Source organism: Lotus japonicus, chromosome 5 (genome assembly GCF_012489685.1).
Source record: "Lotus japonicus ecotype B-129 chromosome 5, LjGifu_v1.2".
Taxonomy (NCBI): domain Eukaryota; kingdom Viridiplantae; phylum Streptophyta; class Magnoliopsida; order Fabales; family Fabaceae; genus Lotus; species Lotus japonicus.
The window spans coordinates 22,524,397-22,539,752 of record NC_080045.1 but is presented as its reverse complement, the minus strand read 5'-3'; positions in this window follow the sequence as shown (position 1 = coordinate 22,539,752).

Here is a 15,356-nt window from a genome sequence, read left to right as displayed (position 1 = left end):
GAGCAAAATCCTCCGATATCTAAACAAATCTGTACCGATTTACAAAATATCTTCTCAAAATATCTGTTCATACTCATCCAATCTTGATAAATATCTATTCATACCTATCCAATCTTGATAAATATCTATTCATACTTATCCGATCCTTGCTAAATATCTTCCATTTCATTCCCTATATATATATGTTGAAGCTTGAGACAAAACCTCACAAACACACACAACACGCGGCCAAGAGGAGAGGAGGAGAAGAAGATTTTCTTGATTTCTTGCTTGATCGTTGATCCGACAGTTGCTACTTCAAGGTTTCGAGGTATAGTCGCTAATCCTTACCTCTGATCGCTTTTTCCATAGTTTTTCTCTATGTCTTTCTGTGCTCATAGTTTTGAGGTTTTTACAAAACTATCCTGAATACTTCATTTTTGATTCTAAACATCTTCCTTACGTGCCCAAGAGCACTTCTGTCGGATTAGTTTTTCCGTTATGTCGCCGGATTTCCGCCGGAATCAATTTCTGCTTAAAATACCCATTTTTAAGCAAAGTCTCAACCTTTGGGCTGAAAACTATCGCCTTAGCTTAGTGCTAGTAGGATTAGTTGTCATAAACGTCGTTGGTGACGTCCCCATCCAATTTGCATTTTGAGATTTCAGTTTTGAAATTCTGAGCTAAAAATAATGACCAAAATACCCCTGCGACAGTTTTCGATCCGATAATTTTTCCGAGTTTAGATTAACCTTAGTTACGACTAATGATAACCTAGGAACCAAGTTTGATCGAAGAAAAATCGACACACACAATTACCATGTGTGGCCGAGAGCTACCCTAGGAGGAGGAAGAAAATTTCTTTTTCAAAAACTTGTCCTTTCGCGCTAGATTATCGTACCTCGGAGTATATGCTACTTCGTGTAACCTTAGTGAGTATTGATTTCTGAGTTTCGGTTAGATTCTGAGGGAATTCTGTGGTTTTTACTCTAAAGGTTATTTTGAGGAATTTCCTGAAGAACAAGGAGCTGATTGTGAAGGAGCGTTTGAAGAGAACTCTGGAAATTGGCTAAGGTGAGGGCTACTCACTGAACTATTAGCTAATGCTTTAGGTGTCGACGAATTCGACTTGATTTACTGTTTATGCACTTATTTGTGTTTGACTGGGAAAATGTTTTCTGAGGCTTCGACTGACAATGATGATTATTCATCTATTGACAGTTTTCTTTGAATCACATGCTATGTGTTAAAATGGTTAATTTAGGACGTGTGATATCTGCTCTATATGCTAAGTGCTACATGGTTAATCTAGGATGTGTTAATATATGTGCTATGATTGTTGGACTGTGCTAATTTAACTATGCCATTTCACATATATCTGTGGTACTGAGGAGTGGGAATAACGGGCAGGTCATGCCGATTTTATTTTGAGATTTTGGGGAAAGTTTGATAGGACGAACGAAGTTCGGGCCTTGTTACGTTTTAGTGGATCGAGACATTCTCTGGGATTTAATTGGGATTATGGGATCTTTGAAAACTTATAGGAAATACGATAAGACTAAAAGGAAACTATTTTTACAAGGAAAATTCATAAGGTATTAAACAACCTCTAAACCTTTAAATAATGATAACAATCTCGGATGCAAGCTTAGGATTGAATATTAGTTTTGGAAAAGGATAATTGTCGTCGAATCCAAGTTATGGGAGAATTGTAGGTTTCTGAGTATGTTGATACTCCTTCGCTCTTTGAGCAGTTTGTTTAGCCATCCAAGGGATGAGCCGAGAAGCTTCACTGAGGCGTGAGACCTTGTGAATGCGTGATACTTCACTGAGGCGTGAGACCTCGTGAAAAGCATGGATCTTCACTGAGGCGTGAGACCTCGTGAACAGCATGAAACTTCACTGAAGCGTGAGACTTCGTGCAAGTGTGTAAATTCACTGAGGCGTGAGACCTTGTGAAAGCATAAAACTTCACTGGAGCGTGAGACTTCGTGATCGTATAAGACTCCACTGAAGCGTGAGACTTTGTGAGAGCATTGATGACTCGAAGAGTTATCGTGAGTGTTTGCACTCATTTTATGATTATTGTATTTTGTCGCAGAATCGACTTTTACCTTAGGGTATTCTTTATAGAGACATTAAGTTAGCTAGAACACGTGGCGACGTGTCGAGTGAGGTCGGAGACGTTGTTTGGCTAATCACATTGCACTCATGCATACATAGGAGGTTAATACACGGCGTGATACCGGACCTCGGTGGATTCCAAAATGGTCATAAGACCCGGATTTCCGCGTAAGAGCGCTGTTAGGCTACTCTTAGTAGCAGATCTGGCTACCTTTGTGTGGTGTAAGAGGCACGCGGGCAGAAATGGTCCCACCGTTGCTGGTGCTAGGATTGATCCGTTTGATGTCCATCCCTTTTCCGGAATGCATTTGGTTAACTGGGTTAACCGCCATATCATTTCATGCAGCATGCATACTGACTTAGTTGCTGAGTGTGATTGATAATTGTTAATCTTATCTGATGCATGTTAATTGTTATTACTGTCTTTTATATTCATTGTGAAATATACAACCCTAGGATGCTATCCCTAACTTATAAGCCTAAGTAAGCTATCTATATCTGTATCTATTGGATTTATTATTTACATAATTCTTTGGAGTTGACCCTCGCGTCTTCTGTGTGTGCTTTGGCGGACAAACGCCCTTTGTCAGATGTCTATGGCGGACTGATTCACGATGGTTCACCCTTCGGGGGGAACTAGGTTCGAGATGCCGGGATAGGAGCGCATCGCGGTAGCGAGAGGAGAACGGATGGTGTACATAGACTTGGTCGTTCTGGATTCAGATTCGGACGACGATCACGCTAGTATGTAGGTTTTAGTGCTGGCATGAGCTCCTCGAGATGGGATTAGTGTAGGAGTAGAGTCTTAGCTCTGACCGTTATGTTTTCTTTTGGGAACAGGGTAGTTTCCCACCTATAGCTTTTTGTGTGGTTTCTTTACGGGAATCACAGAGAGTTGGCTGGACTTAGAAGGTCTTGTTTTAGGCCGTTTGGGCTAACTCATTCTCATTTTTGAGGGATAGTGTTGCGAACACTTGACCTTTCTTTTGGTTTGGTACTACAGCGGGGGCTGTATTTATCGTATATTAGTTCGGATATCCTTTGTTGTAGAGTTTCTATTTCTTCCAGTCTTTGGTTCTATTATCGAAAACAAAAATATTCACGTTTTTCCGCTTTAATTTCTTTTTGGTTACTAAAGTGACGCCACCGAAATCGGGGTGTTACATCAGTGCAACTGAAGGCTATGTTGGCACACTGCCATTCTCTTTGCTGAACAAAATCTCGGCTTTAATCGTTCTACTGGGCAACTGGGTATTCGTACTTTTGCCAAGAAACATTCCGGAAATTCTTCTGCATCCAGAAAAGCTTCATGTAGTCAAAGGAAAGGCCAAGCTCCAAGAAGAAGGTGAAAGTTCAGCTCCACTGAACAATAAGACTGCTGCTGAACAGTTCATCATCCCTGATGATGACAATGAAGATGATGATCCCGTGTATGAAGAAGAGTCTGTCCATGCAGAACAACCTCTAGCAAACCAATTTGTCAGCAGAGAGGATTTCGAAAATCATCGGAATCACATCAACAATCTCTTCTACGATCTCACTTCCAAGATTGAGCAGATTCTGAATCGTTTTGGCTAATGGCCACTCTCTACTCCTCTATCTTTATGCAGTTTAAATTATTGGACAATTGCACTTTGACATACTCTGTTTAAGTTGTCATGTTTTAATGCTTAAGTTATTATCCATGATATGCATGTCTTACCTGATTAATGTATGCTCTGCCACCGCTTTATTTTTGGACATTCTTTTTAATAATGCCAAAGGGGGAGAAAGGGTATAGAAAGGGAGAAGAGAAAAGAGAACCCTAAACATCTATAACAACAAACAACTTTTCTTCCAAATATAGTTTAACAAAGAATATTTTAGTGAGGGGGAGTAATAAAAACAAAGTCTTTAGAACAAAAAGCTTCAAACTGTACCTTGTTGAAAGCTCAAGCAGAAATTCTGAAGTGTCAAACACAAGCCATTACTTCTGCAAGTGAAAGAGAAAACCTCGTACCTTAAAAGAGTCAAATGTCTTTATTCTCTTTACACTTTTGTTAGAACTCATAAGTGATTCAAAGTCAAATATGAACTCAAACACTTAGAGTTCCAGTGCCATAAATTATCTACCACCACTCTGGAAAGAAGAGAAATCCAGTAGAGTGATTTAAATCTCTGTAAGATTTTGGAGAAGTTCTGAATAATACTCGTAGGAGGAGTCCTGTAGAATACTTGGAGAAGTCCGTGATAATACTTGGAGAATTCCTGTCTAATACTTGTATTGGAGAAGTCCTTGATACTTGCTAGTGAAAATCTTGGTGGTGGCCAAGTACTGGACGTAGCTCAATCGTTTAGGGTGAACCAGTATAAATCTCTGTGTGCTGATCGTTCTGTTTAGTTACTCATTTACTTCTGCTGCACTGAACCGTTTACGAAAAGTCACACTTAATGTTTTTATAAAAGAACTTATATTATTTTCATAAACTAAAGTTTTAAAACGTAAATTTCAAGTACACAATTCAACCCCCCCCCCCCCCCCCTCCCCCTTTCTTGTGTTACTTATTTGCATCTCATTGGGTATCTCACCTCCCTAGACACAGGTCCGATCACAATCTGATTCTTCTGGCTTGTGGAAGTAGAAGGCAAAAAAGAAACAGGAAAAGGCCTCGCATGTTCAGGTTTGAAGAGGTTTGGCTTCAAAATTTGGAAGAATGTTGGGAGGTGGTCGCAAATTCGTGGCTCCAGTCTGGTTCCCCTTTGGTGCCTAGATTGGCTAAGTTGGGTGCGTCCTTGGATTCATGGGGAAGGGAGAAATTTGGCAATATCCCAAAGAGAATTTTAGAGCATCGAGTTAGATTGCAGGAATTACAGAGGGAGGTCCAATCTGAGGAAGTTGTGGACACTATTGCAGAGGAAGAATGACAACTTGCTTCACTGTTGGAGCTTGAGGAGATTCTGTGGTGTCAGAGGTCGAAGGCATGTTGGCTAAAGTATGGGGATAAATATACCAGTTGCTTCCATAAAAAAAAGCGACACAACGAAGAGATCGAAACTTAATTGAGGAAATTAAGGATGATGCAGGAAAGTTGTTTGATGATGATGCGGACATTGCGCATGTGTTAAGCGATTATTTTATTAATCTTTTTTCTTCTGCTAATCCTTCTAACATTGATTCAGTTGCTGGCCTTGTAGCAAACAGGTTGACAGCTCAGCATGTGACTGAGCTCGAGAGGCCCTTCACGAAGGAGGAGATTGAGGAAGCCCTCTTTCAGATGCACCCCACCAAAGCACCAGGGGTTGATGGTTTGTCAGGTCTCTTTTATCAAAAAAATTGGCATATTGTGGGGGATGATGCGGCTGATTTTTTTCCTGCTGGTTCTGTGTGGTGAGATATCTCCAGGTATTTTAAATAAGACGTTTTTAGTCTTAATTCCAAAGGTCAAGAATCCTATGCATGCAAATCAGTTTAGGCATATTAGTCTTTGCAACGTAATTTTTAAATTATAACTAAGGCTATGGCGAATCGGCCTAAAATTATTTGGCCTGATATTATTAGTGAAAATCAGAGTGCCTATGTTCTTGGACGTTTAATTACGGATAATGCTCTTATAGCATTCGATAGTTTTCATTATATGAAGAAGAAAATTAATGGCTCAATGGCATGATGGCCCTCAAACTCGATATGTCTAAGGCATATGATAGGGTGGAATGGCTTTTCCTAAAAAAGATTATGGAACATATGGGTTTTCCCCCAGCTTGGGTTAACCTTACTATGAGTTGTGTCAATACAGTGAGCAATTCTATCATGCTTAATGGGAATCCCCAACCGGCCTTTCACCCCGGATAGGGGGCTTAGACAAGGAGATATGTTATCCCCATATTTGTTTATATTATGTGGTGAAGTTTTTTCAGCACTTATTAATAAAGCAGTTGCAACATCCTGTTTGACGGGTTTAAAAGTAGATAGATCTGCTCCTGTTATTTCCCATTTGTTGTTTGCAGATGACGGTATTTTCTTTCCCGGAGCTACATTGCAAGAGGCCGAGAGTCTGAAGGGGATTTTGGTCACCTATGAGCGGGTTTCCGGACAAGTCATAAACCTTGACAAGTCTATGTTCTCATGCAGCTGAAATGTGCCAGATCAATGTTTTCATGAGCTAAAACAGCTGTTGAATGTGAAGGCAGTGGAGTGCTATGACAAATACTTGGGTCTTCCTGCCATTGTTGGTAAGTCGAAAACTCAAATCTTTGGTTTTGTTAAGGATCGTTTTTGGAAAAAGCTTAAGGGGTGGAAGGAAAAATCTCTCTCTAGGGCGGGGAGAGAGGTTCTAGTTAAGGCGGTTGCCCAAGCTATTCCATCATATGTTATGTCTTGCTTTTTGTTGCAAGATCGCCTTTGTTCTCAAATTAAGGAGTCAATTAGCCGGTTTTATTGGGGTGGGAATGCTATGAGTAGGAGCATGCACTGGCTCCGATGGGATCAATTATGTAATTCCAAGGATAGAGGGGGCCTTGGGTTCCAAGATTTTAAATCTTTTAATGTATCCTTAGTGGGTAAGGATTGGTGGTGAATTTTACATGCCCCAAGTTCATTTCTGGGACGGGTTTATAAAGCAATTTATTTTCCCCGATGTTCCATTCTGGAAGCTAAGAAAGGCTATAGGCCTAGTTTTGCCTGGAGTAGTATTTGGTATGCAGGTTCCAAACTAAGAGAGGGTGGAATTTGGAAGGTTGGAAATGGGAAACAGTTAGGCCCTTTGTGGATAAATGGCTCCCTCAAAACACACTAGTAGTTTATATGCAAGATATTGCCATTAATTTGGGCGTGAAAGTGGTTTCAGATTTGATGCTACCATCCAAGTTGCATTGGAATAGGGAGTTAATTGAATTCTTATTTTGGCTACCGACTGCAAAAGCTATTTTGGCCCTTCCAATTGCTAATCAGTATTCTGATGATGTTTTTATTTGGCCATTTTCCTTTGATGGTTCTTATGTTTCCAGGTCTGGCTATCATTTTATGTGTGACAGGTTTGGAGGAGGACACAAATCCTATCGTCTTCCCCAGCGTTGTCGGCGAAGCAATGGCGGAAGCTTTGGAGCTCACATGCGTTGCCTCGATGTAAAGAAATAGCTTGGAGAGCAGCTCTTGATTTGCTCCCGGTTCGACACACTCTTCATCGGAGGAGAATTGTTCCCGATCCGACTTGTCCACGGTGTTTGGTGGAGCCCGAGACAGTGGTTCATGCCCTGTTTCTTTGCCCGGAAAATCGCACGATCTGGTTCAGCTCTCCATTGGGTTTTCACGTGGACAATGTGGCCTTTGTTCATGGTTTCATGTAGGATTTTCTACAGGTGGCGGATGCGGAGCATATTGGTATATTCCTCTCGGTGCTTTATTGTGTGTGGCAAGCCCGTAATGCTTTGGCTTTCAACCATGTCGTGTCTTATGTGGATGAAACGCTTCAGCGTGCTTTTTTATTGCGCCCTCCAGAGTCTGATATGTCACAGGCCTCTCCAGTGGTGCAGCAACATCTCCCGTCAGCATGGCGACCGCCGGAACAAAGGCTATTTAAGCTCAACTTTGATGCCTCCTTCTCCGTGTCTAAGACGGCAGGTTTCGGGATGATAGCGCATGATTTCGAAGGCCAAGTGCTTGCTGCAGCGACTTCGGACCCTATGTAGACGTTGTCCCCTTTGGTGGCTGAAGCGCTTGCCTTGCGCTGGTCTATGTTGTTGGCAATGGAGCTTGGTTTTCGCCGAGTTTGCTTGGAGACAAATTGTCTTCAACTCTTTACGGGGTGGAAGCGTCGTAGGGGTGGAGTGTTGTATGTGGTGTCCATCCTTGCATATTGTTTTTCATTACTTTCTCATTTTGATGTTTTTGATCTTACCTTTGTACGTCGTTCAGGCAATGGTGTGGCAGATTATTTGGCCAGGTTGTCTTTTTCTGTTGGGAACTTTGTTTGGGTGGAAGAAGCACCTTCAAGGGCTCTTCCTTTCCTAGACCATGATATTTCTACAATTTAATCTAATAAATCAACGAAGGTTTCAAAAAAAAAAGGTACTTAACCACCCATTTTTCACCTCCACCTCCACTAAACAAGGTAAATGAGGATGGAATAAAATGCAAGGTGATTGAATCCACTCTATTACTTATCATCAAATTCTGAATCCCAATTTGGGTGAAATATGATGAAACAGAGACATTTATAACTATTAAAACTATAAATCATTTTTCCACCCTGCTTATATTTTATATTTAATATTAGTGTTTTAAAAGTAAGAGTAGTATACGAGCAACGAAGTAAATTTGTTTCGCTTTTTATAAAATAAAATAAAATCAGAATTTTTTATTCCATTATGTTCTACTATATTCCATTTCATTCACTCCTATCATGTTCCATCACTCCATACATAATCTACGAATATTATCACCGTAATAACTTAGACTATTAATTCATTATGCTCCGCCAATTGCCTAAACAATGCAGTGGTAAATTTATTCCGCTCCGTCATAAAATTTCAAAACAATGGGAAAAAATATTTGATTATATTTCATTTTATTCGATCTCGTTATCATCACTCACTCCAAACATAACATTATCACGAAATACCATTAATTCCTTATTACTTATTACTAGCTTCTCCATGCTCCAAAGGAGGTTGTTGAACTTGTATCTACTACTTGTTATCACATTTGGCAACCTAGAAACAAGCTTTGCTTGGATGAGAAGGCTAGCGATGAGTGTGAGGTGGATGGTAAAATTGTGTGGTTGTTATGGGATTTCCATAATACGCAAGAGACTGGTGAAGTGGTGACCGCGATGGCTACTATCTTGACTCGACGATGATGGAAAACTGCCCCCTCGTAATGTGTCGAAGCTGAATGTAGATGCCTCTGGTTCGGAAGCTCTGTGCGGAATAACAATGGTGGTTAAGGACCAAAACGGTATTGCGGTAGCTGCTGGAAAAAAGGCCATAGCAGTGCAACTTGGAGTTGAATTAGTCAAGGCAGAAGCTATACAAGTTGTTGCAATTTTCTCTCCAATAGTGTTTCAACTCGGTCATTTTGGAATCTAATTGCCAATGCGTTATTGTATAGACTTATCCATCAATCTCATTTATATATTAAAATAATGGATTATTTAATCCAGTATATAGATAAAGCTCGATAAGATTGTGATGTATAAGCTACTTGAAATTATTTAATTCACTGCCACAGCCACCACAACCACCATCACCACCCTCCACTATTGCTACCACTTCTCTGGCGTCATCGGTATCGTTACCACCCACCACCGTCCTACAACAGCACTACCGCCACGACCGTCACAATCAACTCTATTGTCGTTCACACCACCGCTTACTCCACGTCTGTGTCACTCCCACCACCACCACTACCACCATCGTCGCCATAACCACCATCCTTTGTGATCGCCATTATCGCTGCCATCATCACTACTGTCCTACAAAACTGCCACTATGTCCATCGCCACCACCACTACTGCCAACACCACAACCAACCCCATCACCCTTTATAATAGCCTTCACGACCCTCCTCCACCACCACCACTTTATCGCCACTACCCTACCGTCACCACCACTACTGCCATTGTTGGGAGCAATAATAGAAAGGAGAGAAGAGAGAAAGAAATATCACACAGGAATTTTTAACATGGTTTGGAACACAGTGTGTGTACCTACGTCCACGGCTACACTAGGTAGTAATATTTCTCTTTGGTGTGTATAATGCTTACAATGAGGTGCCTATATATATTAGGAGTAAGTCAACCTCCTCCTTATTCTAAGCGATGTGGGACTTACAAATAGACTACATAAGCGATGTGGGACTACAAATAGACTACATAACATTACAATTCTCCCATGGAGTCTAATTGTAGTAACTTCTTGTAAGCAATAAGCTAATCTGCTCTCCACCTAGTGTAGCGCCTTCGTCTTCAATTATCCTCGAAGGTCAGCTGAGGCATTGCAAAGCCTCAGCTTACCAGCTGTAACAGTCTTGGTCAACATATCAGCTGGGTTCTCTAATCCTAATATCTTCAGCAAAGATAGTTCTTCATCATCTATAAGTTCTCTGATGAAGTGATACTTCATCTGTATGTGCTTGCATCTGGAGTGGAAGACATGATTTTTTGCAAGGCAAGTAGCACTTTGACTATCACTAAACAATGGAGGAACATCTTGTTATTTTCTCAATTCTTTGAGAAAATTCTTCAGCCATATCATCTCCTTAGCTGCTTCTGAAATGGCAACATATTCCGATTCAGTGGTTGAGAGAGCAACTCTATTTTGAAGTTTAGACTTCCAACTTACAGCAGTTCCTCTTAAGGTGAAAATATAACTTGTGGTGCTTTTTCCACCATCTGAGTCTCCTCCTAAATCTGCATCAGAAAACCCCTGTAAAGTGAGATCATTTCTTCTAAAGCATAGACACATTCTTGAAGAACCCTTCAGATATCTCAGTATCCACATTACACCTTCCCAATGCTCCTTCCCATGGTTTGACATGAATCTGCTGACAACTCCCACTGCATGTGCTATATCAGGTCTGGTACAAACCATAGCATACATCAAGCTCCCTACTACAGATGCATATGGAACTGTTGACATGTGACTTTCTTCTTCATCTGTTTGTGGGGACTACTTCTTTGAAAACTTTAAGTGATTCCCTAAAGGCGTGCTTCTGGTATTGGCATCTCCAACATTGAATCTGTCGAGTAATTTTTCAACATATTTCTCTTGGGACAACTTCAGAATACCTTCTGATCTATTTCTGGAAATCCTCATACCAAGGATCTGTTTGGCTGGACCAAGATCCTTCATCTCAAATTTTTCTGACATCTCTTGCTTCAACCTGTTAATTTCAGTCATATTTGATCCTGCTATCAACATGTCATCAACATACAAAGCAAGAATAATATAACTGTCAGCAAATTTCTTAACACAGCAACAATGATCCATGTCACATCTATTAAAACCTGAGTTGCTCATAAACTCATTAAACTTCTTGTACCACTGTCTCGGTGCCTGTTTCAGACCGTACAAGCTTTTGTGAAGCTTGCATACAAGATTCTTCATGCCTGGAACTTCAAAACTTTCAGGTTGCATCATATAAATCTCTTCTTCCAAATCCCCATGTAGGAATGCAGTTTTAACATCTAACTGCTCCAAGTGAAGATTTTCTGCAGCTACAATACTCAGGATAACTCTTATAGTGGTCATTTTGACAATTGGAGAAAAAATCTCTGTGAAGTCAATTCTCTGCTTCTGCTGAAACCCTTTCAATACAAGCCTTGCCTTGTACCTTCTGCTGCCATCAGATTCCTCCTTTAGTCTATAGACCCATCTATTTTGCAGAGCTTTCTTTCCTTCTGGTAACTTGGTCAGAGACCATGTTCCATTCTTCTGAAGGGACGTCATCTCGTCTTTCATTGCTAACTCCCACTTGATAGAGTCATTCCCCTGCATGGCTTCACCAAAATATTCTGGCTCTCCAGCATCAGTTAACAACAAATAATTCAACGAAGGAGAATACCTTTGGGTTGCTTTCAACGTTCTTGTAGATCTCCTCACTTGAGTTATAGGAGTTTAAATTACTGTTGTTGGCTCTTGTTCTAGCTCAACTTTTACCCCATCATCCTCGTTCTCAGGATTAATCTGGTTACTTTTGGCTACATCACTTTCTGAAATTTCTTCCAATGCCACTCTTTGAGAAAGTTCCAACTGTTTACTTGAACTCATAGATTCTGCAGAAGACTTGTCTTTATAAAGCACACTTTCATTAAAAGTGACATTTATGCTTCTAATGATTTTCCTGTTTTGTTCTTCCCAAAACCTGTAGCCATACATATCAGACCCATAACCAATAAAGAAACATTTTATGTCCTTGGGGTCTTATTTGTCTCTCCTATCAGAGTCTATGAGAACATGAGAGACACAACCGAAGACTTTCAAATGTGAAAGACTTACCTCCTTTCAAGACCATACCTCTTCAGGCAACTAAAAATCCAAAGGAACAGATGGTCCCCGATTTATCAGGTAAGCTGTTGTATTAATGGCATCTGCCCAAAACATTTATGGCAACCCGGATTGGATTCGCATACATCTAGCCCTTTCGTTCAAGGTCCTGATCATTCTTTCCGCGACACCATTTTGCTCAGGTGTACCTGGTATTGTCTTGATCATTCTGATCCCCATTTTCTGAACAAAACTTTTTGAACTCCTGGTTGTCATACTCCCCACCATTATCACATTTCACACTTTTAATCTTCAAGCCTGTCTAATTTTTCAACTTCTGTTTTCCACCTTTTAAACACAGAAAACACATCAGATTTATTTTTGAGAAATTAAACTCATACCTTTCTTGTTGAGTCGTCTATGAAGGTGACATAATAGCGTGAGCCTCCAAGAGATTTCACCGGGGCTGGACCCCACACATCTGTATGCACCAGTTCGAGCTTTTCTGATTTTGATTTTGATTTCCTGCCTGCTTTTGAGAAGCTAACCTTTCTCTGTTTTCCCAAAATGCAATGCTCACAAACACCAAGATCAACATGCTTCAAATTTGACATCTTACCCTTTGATGTCATGATCTTCATTCCTTTTTCACTCATGTGTCCAAGTCTTTGATGCCATATAGATGAGCTATTGACAGCTTCAGTTACTGCTATCATGTCCTTCTCTGCACCATATAAAGGGAGCCTCGTTTCTTTCCACGAGCTACAACCAGATTGCCTTTCGTCACCTTCCAAGCTCTACCCCCAAAAAGTGGTGTGATAACCCTCATCATCCAATTGTCCTATGAAGATCAAATTTCTCTTTATTCTAGGGACATGTCTGACATTATGCAATGTCCAGAGAGTTCCATTAGAGGATCTTATATCAATATCACTTCTTCCCACAATATCAAGTGGTTTTCCATCTGCAAGATAAACCTTTCCAAACTTTCCATAGATATAGTTAGATAATAATTCTTTTGAAGGAATAGTATGAAAAGATGCACCTGAATCTATAACCCATGAATCAACTAGACTATCCAAGCTGCAAATTAATGCGTCTGCTACTTCCTCAGCTGCTGCATTAGCAAATTCATCATCATCTTGCCTCTTTTGGTAATTCTTCTTCTTCCTTGGGGCTTTGCATTGATTGGTGAAGTGACCTTTCTTGCCACAATTCCAGCAAGTGATGTCATTCCTGACTCTTGTCTGACTTCTTCCTCTTGATTTTGATCTGCCTCGGCCTTGGGCTTGATTGTGACTCTTCTGGCTACCTATTCCTCTACTTTCAGTATTCAATGCTAAATCGGAAGCGTTTGAAGACTCTCCTGAATCTTTCCTGCGAATATCCTCGCTTAAGATCAGGTCTCTGATGTCATCAAACTTCAGCTTGTTATCCCTTGCAGAGTTACTGACCGTAGTGACAGTTGCAGCCCAACTACCCGGTAAGGATTGTAACAGACTCAAGACCATCAATTCGTCGTCAAAGGTAATCTTCACTGACTATAGCTGCGAAATAATTGTATTAAAGCTATTAATGTGTTCAGTTACAGAGTTACCTTCTTCCATTCTGAGATTGATTAGACGTCGTATCAGATGTGCTTTATTGGCGGCAGATGGCTTCTCGTACATATTTGATAATGCCTTCATCAGATCTGCAGTAGTCTTCTCATTCACAATTTTGAATGCAACATTTTTGGATAGCGTCAATCTGATCACACCAAGGGTCTGTCGATCTAACAGTTCCCAGTCTTCCTGCTTCATGTCGTCTGGCTTCTTCCCTGTCAAAAGGTTGATACAACTTCTTTTGGTACAGATAGTCATCCATCTGCATCTTCCAAAACCCGAAGTCTCTGCCATCATACCTCTCAATCTTCACCTTTCCTTCTTCCAGCGCCATTGCTCCCACTTCTTCCTCTAAACTGAGGATCTATCCCACGAACCTGAAGCTCTAGATACCAGTTTTTGGGAGCAATAATAGAAAGGAGAGAAGAGAGAAAGAAATATCACACAGGAATTTTTAACGTGGTTCGGAACACAATGTGTGTACCTACGTCCATGTAACACCCCGATTTCGGTGGCGTCACTTTAGTAACCAAAAAGAACTTAAAGCGGAAAATCGTAAATATTTTTTTTTTGATAATAGAATTAGAAACTGAAAGAAATAAAACTCTCCAACATAAGATAACAGAACTAATATACGATAAATAATTACAGCCCCCCGCTGTAAGTAGTAAACCACGTCACGAGTATCCTCCAGTGACGGAAAGTAGTAGAAAGTAGCGCCCGTAGGCAAAAGGTACAAACCAAAAGAAAGGTCAAGTGTCCGCAACACTATCCCTCAAAAATGAGAATAAGTCAGCCCAAACGGCCTAAAACAAGACCCCCTAGTCCAACCAACTCTCTGTGATTTCCGTAAAGAAACCACACAAAAAGCTATCGGCGGGAAACTACCCTGTTCCCAAAAGAAACAATGACGGTCAGAGCTAAGACTCTACTCCTACACTAATCCTGTCTCGAGTAAGTCGCTCGGTGGCCAGCGGGGTCGGCCACCCATGAACCGTAGTCCTCCTGATCAAGCATCTCCAACCTAGTCCCCCCCGAAGGGTGAACCATCATGAACCAGTCCGCCATGGACATCTGACAAAGGGCGTAGTCCGCCAAAGCACACACAGAAGACGCGAGGGTCAACTCCAAAGAATTATGTAAATAATAAATCCAATAGGTAAAGATAAGGAGTAGCCACTTAGGCTTATAAGTTAGAGATAGCATCCTAGGGTTGTATATTCCACAATGAATATAAACAACAGTAAATAACAATTAACATGCATCAGATAAGATTAAGAAGTATCAATCACACTCAACAACTAAGTCAGTATGCATGTTGCATGAAATGCAAATGTCGGTTAACCCAGTTAACCAAATGCATTCCGGAAAAGGATGGACATCAACGGATCAGCCCTAGCACCAGCCACGGTGGGACCATTTCTACCCGCGTGTCTCTTACACCACACAAAGTGTAGTCAGATCAGCAGTGAACCCGAAGGTCTGCCATTTCCGTCTGCTACTAAGAATCACCGCAGTGTTCTTATATGGAAATCCGGGTCTTATGACCATTTTGGAATCCACCGAGGTCCGGTATCACGCTGTGTATTAACCTCAAAATGTGTGCATGAATGCAAAGTGGTTAGCCAAACAACGTCTCCGACCTCACTCGACACGTCGCCACGTGTTCTAGCTAACTTATAGTCTCTA